The sequence below is a fragment of the Acinonyx jubatus genome, chromosome A1 (genome assembly GCF_027475565.1).
Source record: "Acinonyx jubatus isolate Ajub_Pintada_27869175 chromosome A1, VMU_Ajub_asm_v1.0, whole genome shotgun sequence".
NCBI lineage: Eukaryota > Metazoa > Chordata > Mammalia > Carnivora > Felidae > Acinonyx > Acinonyx jubatus.
Window position 1 is genome coordinate 134349359 of NC_069380.1, and position 8909 is coordinate 134358267.

An 8909-nucleotide genomic window follows, 5' to 3' on the forward strand; every position below is an offset into this window, starting at 1 on the left:
TAATTTGAAACTTAATATAAGAATATGTCAATATATCTATAAACATTTTATTTTAGAGAGTGTATGCACACAAGCAAGGGAAAAGGACAGAGAGAGAGAGAGAGAGAGAGAGAGAATCTCAAGCAGGCTCCACACTGAGCACAGAATCTGACACAGTGCTGAATCCCACAATCCTGGGATCATGACCTGAGCCAAGATCAAGAGTCAGATGCTTAACCAACTGAGCCATCCACATGCCCCGAGAATATGTCAATATATTTAAAACTTAGAAAGAAGAAGGTATGTATTCTTCACTCATTCATTTGCCAGTTATGTGCCAAATGCTTTCATTGGCCAGATGCTACTCTAGCATTGAGGGTACAGTAGTGGGTGATACAGAAAACCCAAGACTTTTGTCTAATGGGAGATACAAATGAGACAACCAGGGCTTGATAATGAAATACACGTTTTTGTTATGTGCATTTCTAGAAATGGTTTGTGTAGTGAACTTGATACTGAGATGCACCAATGTTCAAAAGATAGACAATATGGGAAAAATATATAATTATTTCTGATTCTTATCTTTTAAAAAAAAACAAACAACAATTGTAGGGGCACCTGGGTGGCTTAGTTGAACGTCTGACTTGGGCTCAGGTCAGGATCTCACAGTTCATGAGATCAAGCCCCACACTGGGCTCACTGCTGTCAGCACAGAGCTTACTTTGAATTCTCTGTTTGCCTCTTTTTCTGCCCCTCCCCAACTTTCTCTCTCTCTCTCTCAACTAAATTAAAAAAATTTTTAAATAAAATAAAAACTATTATAGAATAATTTTTTAAAGAAAAAAATTGTGTAAAAGCTTAGAAAATAAAAGTCCCACCACTATTGGGGTGCCTGGCTGGCTCAGTCAGTAGAACAGATGACTCTTGATCTTAGGGTCATGACTTTGAGCCCCTTGTTGGGTATAGAGATTACTTTAAAAAATAAATAAAAGTTGAGGCGCCTGGGTGGCTCAGTCGGTTGGACAGCCCACTACAGCTCAGGTCATGATCTCGTGGTCTGTGAGTTCAAGCCCCACATCGGGCTCTGCTGACAGCTCAGAGCCTGGAGCTTACTTCTGATTCTGTGCCTCCCTCTCTCTGCCCCTTCCCTGCTTGGTTTCTCTCTCTCTCTCTCTCTCTCTCTCTCTCTCTCTCTCAAAAATAATAAAAAAAAAAATTAAAAAAATTTTTTTTAAATAAAAGTCCCACTGCTGTCAATTCTACTACCTGTCAATATATACTGTTTGGAACATATCCTCCCAGTCTCTCTCTTTTTTTTAATGTTTATTATTTTTATTTATTTATTTATTTTAATTTTACATTTATTTTTGAGAAACAGACAAAGCGTGAGCAGGGGAGGTGCAGAGAGAGAAGGAGACAGAATCTGAAGCAGGCTCCAGGCTCTGAGCAAGCAGTCAGCCCAGAGCCTAATGCGGGGCTCGAACCCACAAACTGTGAGATCATGACCTGAGCCGAAGTCGGATGCTAACCAACTGAGCCACCCAGGCCCCCCCCAATGTTTATTACTTTTTGAGAGAGTCACAGAGAAAAGGAGAGAGAGAATAGCAGGCAGACTCCCTGCCATCAGCACAGAGCCAGACACAGGCTCAAACCCATGAAACGTGAGATCATGACCTGAGCTGAAACCAAGAGTTGAGCACTTAACCGACTGAGCAAACTAGGTGCCCCTCCAGTCTTTTTATGATACATATAATCATTTTTACATTGTCTACATTAATACTTTAAATGCGTTTTTAAAGAGGAGTATCTGAGGGGCACCTAAATGACTCCGTTGGTTGAGCGTCCAACTTTGGCTCAGGTCATGACCTCACGGTTCGGGAGTTTGAGCCGCTGCTCAAACTGCTTTCAGCATAGAGCCCACTTTGGATCCTCTGGCCCCCTCTCTCTCTCTTCCCCTTCTCAGCTATCACTTTCTCAAAAATAAACATTAAAAAAAAGAAAAGAAAGGTGCACCTGGGTGGCTCAGCAGTTGAGCGTCCAACTTGAGTTCAGGTCATGATCTCACGGTTTGTGGGTTCGAGCCCCGCGTCGGGCTCTGTGCTGATAACTCAGAGCCAGGAGCCTTCCAATTCTGTGTCTCCCTGTTTCTCTGCCCCTCCCCTGCTTATGCTCTGTCTCTCTCTCTCTCAAGAATAAGCATTAAAAAAGAATTAAAAAATCAATCAGTAAATAAGAGGAGTATCTGAAAGGCTGCACCAGCAAAGGATAGAGTGACTCTCCTATACTAGAGAAGCTGGGAGTGGTCTCAAGGTAAGGAGGGTGCAGCCCAGTAGATGCAGAAGGTAGACTTCTGAGCTTGCCACAACCGAGACTCCATTACTGACTGTGTGATCTTAACCACTGAACCTCTCTAGGCATCCTCCTCCTTACCTGTGACATGGGGATATAGTTACTGCTTAATGAAGCGAATGTGAAAATTTAATGGAATAATATATGTGAAAAATTAGGAACATGCTTGCTCAGTAAATGGCTGGATATTCAAAACACACTTTTCGTTGTGTTAGATGATGAGTTGACTATTTTAAAGGTACAATATCAAATTAACTTTAATAATAACAATAATAAAAGGCTTTTTCAGGAAGGATGTAAGTGCTACATGTATTGTAGAAAATGTACAAAATGAAGGTAAGCTTATACTCTTCCTCTGGAACACACACAAATAAAATTGCCCATATTTCTACCCCTGCTTACCCCCAAGAGATAGTCCCTGTTAACATTTTGGAGCATAGCCCCCCATCTTACTGAGGCATGTACTTATATACGTATATAAAGGAGAGCTTTAGTATTTACAAAAAAATTTTTATTGTCTACTCTGTTGTGTTTTAGCATAATAAACTAGATCATTTATTTTTCTAAATTTAGGGTTTTTATGCTTTCTATTTCATTTTAATACAATTCAGTTACATAATTGTTTTAAAGTTATTGATGTTCATATTATAAAAAGCATGGAATGGGAGTTAAATCTAGGTTCAAGCTGTGTGGCCTCAGGCAAGTCACTAAACTCCTCTGAGCAATGAGAGCAGATGGGATTAAAAAATAACCTCAAATTTTAGTATAAACGAAAATTCTCTATGAAAATGCTTACATTTAATTTGACTTTTCTGGCTCTGATAATATAACCGATAAGAACTTTTCATTAGGCGAAGTACAGTTCATTATTAATAACTTGAGCTATTAATGAGTACATTTATATAACCAGGGCTTCTTTGGAAGTCTGTATATTCTAGTACAGACTACTATCTCCACAATGGCTTTTGATGTATTCAGATGCCAATGCGAAAGGAGGAAAGAAAGGCTGGAGACCAGGGAATACGTTTTCCAACTAACAAGATACAGACTTGACACCTTACTTTTTTTTTTTTTTTTAATGTTTATTTCTTTTTGAGAGAGACAGAGCATGAGGGGGAGGGGCAGAGAGAGAGAGGGAGACACAGAATCTGAAGCAGGTTCCAGGCTCCCAGCTGTCAGCACAGAGCCGGACATGGGGCTCCAACTCACAAGCTGCTAGATCATGACCTGCACTGAAGTTGGATGCTTAATTGACTGAGCCACCCAGGAACCCCCTTTCTGTATAAAGAAGGGAAAAAAGGCTACCAGATAGGAGAAGCTTATCACAGACCCCACCTCCAGGTATGTATTTAAAGACGTAATTCTGTTTGCCCTGTAATTTGTTTAATGGCTAAGCCTGCCATTTAGTTGCTTTGGAGAAACTACAATTATTGCAACATGTTAGTCCCATAGTAGGCATTTAACAGGACAGTTTGAATTATAAGTAGCACACAAGGTTTCTCTTTTTACAACAAACACCCTTTTGTACTACCAATTAAAATGAGAAATATGTGTATATTTTTTTAAATGTCTAAAGGAAGTATAACATAAAATGTCATATTAGTTTCAGGTGCACAACATAATGATTCAACAGTTATAAACATTGTGGAGTGCTCTCCATGATAAGTGTAGTCACCATCTATCACCATACAAAGTTATTACAATATTATTGACTACATTCTCTATGCTGTACTCTTCTTCCCAGTGACTTATTTGTTTTATAACCAAGTTTGTACTTCTTAATCCCCTTCACTTATCTTGCCTATCCCTTCACCCCCCTCTCCTCTGGCAACCACCAATTTATTTTCTTTATTCGTTTTTGTTGTTTGCTTGTTTTGTTCTTAGAAATCATGTGGTATTTGTCTTTTTCTCCCTTGGTACGTTTAGTATAATACCCTCTGGGTCCATCCAGGCTGATGCAAATGGCAACATTTCATTCTTTTCTATGGCTGAGCAATAACTTCATTGTATATCTATAAGCATATCTTCATCCATTCATCAATCTGTGGATCCAGGTTGCTTTCATATCTTGGCTATTGTAAATAATGTTGCAACACACATAGGGGTGCATATATCTTTTCAAATTAGTGTTTTCACTTTCTTTGGATAAATACCCAGAAATAGAATTACTAGATCATATGGTACTTCTATTTCAAGTTTTTTGAGGAACCTCCATGCTGTTCCCACAGTGGCTGCACTAATCTACATTCTCACCAGCAAGGCACAGGGTTCTTTTTTTTCCACATCCTCATCAAAGCTTGTTATTTCTTGTCCTTTTGATACTAGCCAGTCTGACTGGTGTAAGGTCATAGCTCATTGTGATTGTGCTTTGCGTTTCCCTGATGAGTAGTGATATTAAGCATCTTTTCATGTGTCTATTGGCCATCTGTATGTCTTCTTTGGAAAAATGTCTGTTCAGGCTTTCTGTCCATTTAAAAAAAATTTTTTTTAACGTTTATTTATTTTTGGGACAGAGAGAGACAGAGCAGAAACGGGGGAGGGGCAGAGAGAGAGGGAGACACAGAATCGGAAGCAGGCTCCAGGCTCCAAGCCATCAGCCCAGAGCCTGACGCGGGGCTCCAACCCACGGACCGCGAGATCGTGACCTGAGCTGAAGTCGGACGCTCAACCGACTGAGACACCCAGGCGCCCCTCTGTTCATTTTTAATAGGATGATTTGGGGTTGTTTTTGGTGTTGAGTTGTATGATTTCTTTACATACTTAGGATATTCACCCCTTATTGGATATATCATTAGTAAATATCTTTCTCCCAGTCAGTAGGTTGCCTTTTCGTTTTGCTTATGGTTTTCTTTGCTGTGCATAAGTTTTTTAGTTTAATGTAGCCCCAATGATTTCTTTTTTGCTTTTGTTTCCCTTGCCTGGAAAATATATTTCCTGAGACATATCTGGAAAAATATGGCCAAGGTCAATGTTTGTGAGTTTGCTGCCTATGTTTTCTTCTAGGAGTTTTATGGTTTCAGGTCTCGCATTTAGGTCTTTAATCCATTTTGAGTCTATTTTTGTGTTTGGTGTAGGAAAGCAGTCCAGTTTCATTCTTTGTAGGTAGCTGTCCAGTTTTCCCAGCACCATTTGTTGAAGAGACTGTCTTTACTCCAGTTGCATATTCTTGCCTCCTTTGTTGTAGATTAATTGACCTTACAAGGATGAGTTTCTCTCTGGGCTCTGTATCCTTTCCTGTTGATCTACATGTCTAATTTTTGTTCCAGTACCATACTGTGTGTGTGTGTGTGTGTGTGTGTGTGTGTGTGTGTGTGTGTGTGTGTTAGAGAGACAGAGAAAGTGCGAGTTGGGGAGAAGGGCAAAGAGAGAAAGAGAAAGAATCTTTAGCAGGCTCCATGCTCAACATGGAGCCCAACTTGGGGCTCAATCCCATGACCCTGGGATCATGACCTGAGCCAAAATCAAGAGTTAGATGCTCAGACTACAGAGCCACCCAGGTGCCCGTATACTGTTTTGATTATTATAACTTTGTAATATGGCTTGAAATATGGTATTGTGATACCTCCAGCTTGGTTCTTCTTTCTCAAGATTGTGTTGGCTATTCAAAGCCTTTTGTGACTCCATATAGTTTTTATGGTTTTTTTGTTCTGGTTGTGTAAAAACAACACATATTTGTAATCATCATTTATGGGAAGATTTGAATAGGAGGATTCAGCAGTCAGAGTTCTTAGTTAGAAGCCACAGAAAGCAAAGGTGGTTGATTTAAGGAGAAGAAGGGCTTATTAGCACCTGATGTCTAGCTTACAGCATTGCTGGGGTGGCTGGCGTCGCATTGGACGCTATGCGACAGCCTATGCATTGTCCACAATGACACCTAAAACCCCATCTGCTGAGAATAGCTCTCCATGCCAAATGTACCACCAACTCTGCTGGAAGCACTCATGACTCAGATTCAGATGATTCAGAGTGAGAAGTGGATTGAGGCAACTAGGTCACTTGCCCCACTCCGGTTACAAAGGAGACTGGGATGGCAAGGGCCGTTGAGCTTCAGTACGAGAGCTGGGCCTTCCAACCGAGATTCATCACTCGGGGAATTCCCCAAAAGTATGAAGGGATTTGGATGCTGACAGCTAAAGGAAAACAAATATCACCTACCCGATAGTAGTTGTCCTAACCGTGAGTGTAGTTAGGGATTTAAATTACTCACTTATGAATAGTCCAGGTACAGCCAATGCCAAAACATCTTTAGCCTTAGCACTTCTGAGAGAAAAGGCAGGGAGGGTCCCCACTAATTTCCTAGACACAGGAGGTGTGTTCCTTGACTCCGGGCTTGAGATTCAGAAAGCATTATCACCCAAAAAACACTGCAGTGCAGTAATTTCCTGGCCTTACCAAAATAAGTCAGGTTTTCCTATTATACGCTCTTAAACACCCGCGCCTCTTATTGAAATGAGTAGAAATGTTTACCAAGAGACACGTACAAGAATGTTCTTAGCAGCTTTACACATAATAGCCCCAAACTGGCAGTAACCCAGATGTCCGTCAACATTAGTGTAGTAGAAATGAGAATAAATTATGATATAGTCATAGAATACTACAGAGCAGTTAAAAAAAAACAACTTGGTATTACATGTAAAACATGACACAGTGTTGAACAAAAGCCAGACCTGAATGCATACTGCACAAGCTGATTTATATAAAGCCTCCAAACATGCAAAATTAAGCAAGGTTGACCTACAAAAATGGATCACATCAGAAGAGCCAGTTAGTAACTGGGAAGGGGAATGAGGAAGCATTCTGGGGTATGAGAATGTTCTATATACTGTTCTTGATGGTAGGTACATGGGTGTATACGTATTTAAATATTTATTTCGCTCTACCCTTGAGATTCCTTCACTTTTTTGTACTTAATATTTGTTCTATATCAATAAAAAGTTATTTTAAAAAGTTAATCTCTGCTGGTGGAATTCAGAATAGAGGTTACCTCTAAGAGATGGTTATGTCTGGGAAGGGGCATGAAGGAGCCCCCTAGGGGTTATATGTTGATCTGGTTGATTACCTGGGTATCTACATAAAAATTCATCTAGCTGCACACTTAAAAGTTAGTTCTTTTTTTTTTTTTAATGTTTATTTATTTTTGAGAGAGACAGAGACAGAATGCGAGTGGGTTAGGGGCAGAGAGAGAGGGAGACACAGAATCCGAAGCAGGCTCCAGGCTCCGAGCCATCAGCACAAAGCCCGATGCGGGGCTCAAACTGACAAACCGCGAGATCATGACCTGAGCCGAAGTCAGACGCTGAACCGACTGAGCCACCCAGGCGCCCCAAAAGTTAGTTCTTTTTAACTGTACATATGTAATGCCTCAAATTTTTTAAGTTTTTTCATTTGAGAGAAAGAAAGAGTATGTGAGCAGAGAAGGAACAGAGATAGAGGGAGAGAAATTTACAAGCAGGCTCCATACTGTCAGTGCAGAGCCCAATGCAGAGCTCGATCTCATGAACCATGAGATCATGACCTGAGCTCAAATCAAGAACCAGACACTTAACCAACTGAGCCACCTAGGTGCCCCTATAACTCCTTAATTTTTAATAATATGTTTGAAGAAAAGTATGTTTCCAGTTTATTTCTTTTAAGGTTTATTTCTTTGTTTTTGAGAGAGAGAGAGCGCGCATTCGTGAGCAGGGGAGGGGCAGAGAAAGAGGGAGAGAGAGAATCCCAAGGAGTCTCCATGCTGTCAGTGCAGAGTCCGATGTGGGGTTCGAATGATGGGGTCATGAATGATGAGATCATGACCTGAGCCAAAATCAAGAGTCAGACACTTAACCAACTGAGCCACCCAGGTGTCCTTGTTCCCACTTTAAAGCATCAATATAAATTTAGGAACATAGTCCTTTCATACATTGAAAACTGCTTGGTGTTCTAGTGGTCTCTGGAGAGTATTTATAGCTATGGCAACACAACAGTCTTAGGACTGTTGGTTTAATGAGTCCCGCTTGAAATCCAAGATTGTGTTTGTGACTTTGAACTAAATCCCACATCTGAGATGGCGGATTATGACCATTTTCTTTACCTTTTCCTTTATGAGCAGCTCAAACACAGAAAGTTACAAACGGATGAACCTGAAAATTATTTTTACCTGTTGAAAAGCTTGCACTCTAACGTGTTCATGCCTGCGAATTATCTTTGTGCATAGAGCCAGAGGCTGAAGGATTTATGACTGGTGGGGAAAATACTGTCTCTTAGTAATGTGCGAAAAACAGCAGCCCTTCCCTGTTTAAATCTTGTTTGTGATCAGGAAGCCTGCCAATGTGGTTAATATTCAAGGGTACTCTGCAGATTGTTCTTGCTGAAGGGCAAGCCCAAGTTAAACAGTGGGACAAATGTATGCACAACTACCTTCAAAAGTATGTGGACGGTGCCTGCCATGTGATCGAGCCACCCAGATGCAACAGTGTGACGGAAACAGTCTGTTGCTGTTTATACAATGAGTGGTGATATCCAGGATTTTCTTAGAAATCCTTGGGATTAAGAGTTTGAAATCAGAGAATATGGAGAGATTACATACTGCACAAATGTTATTG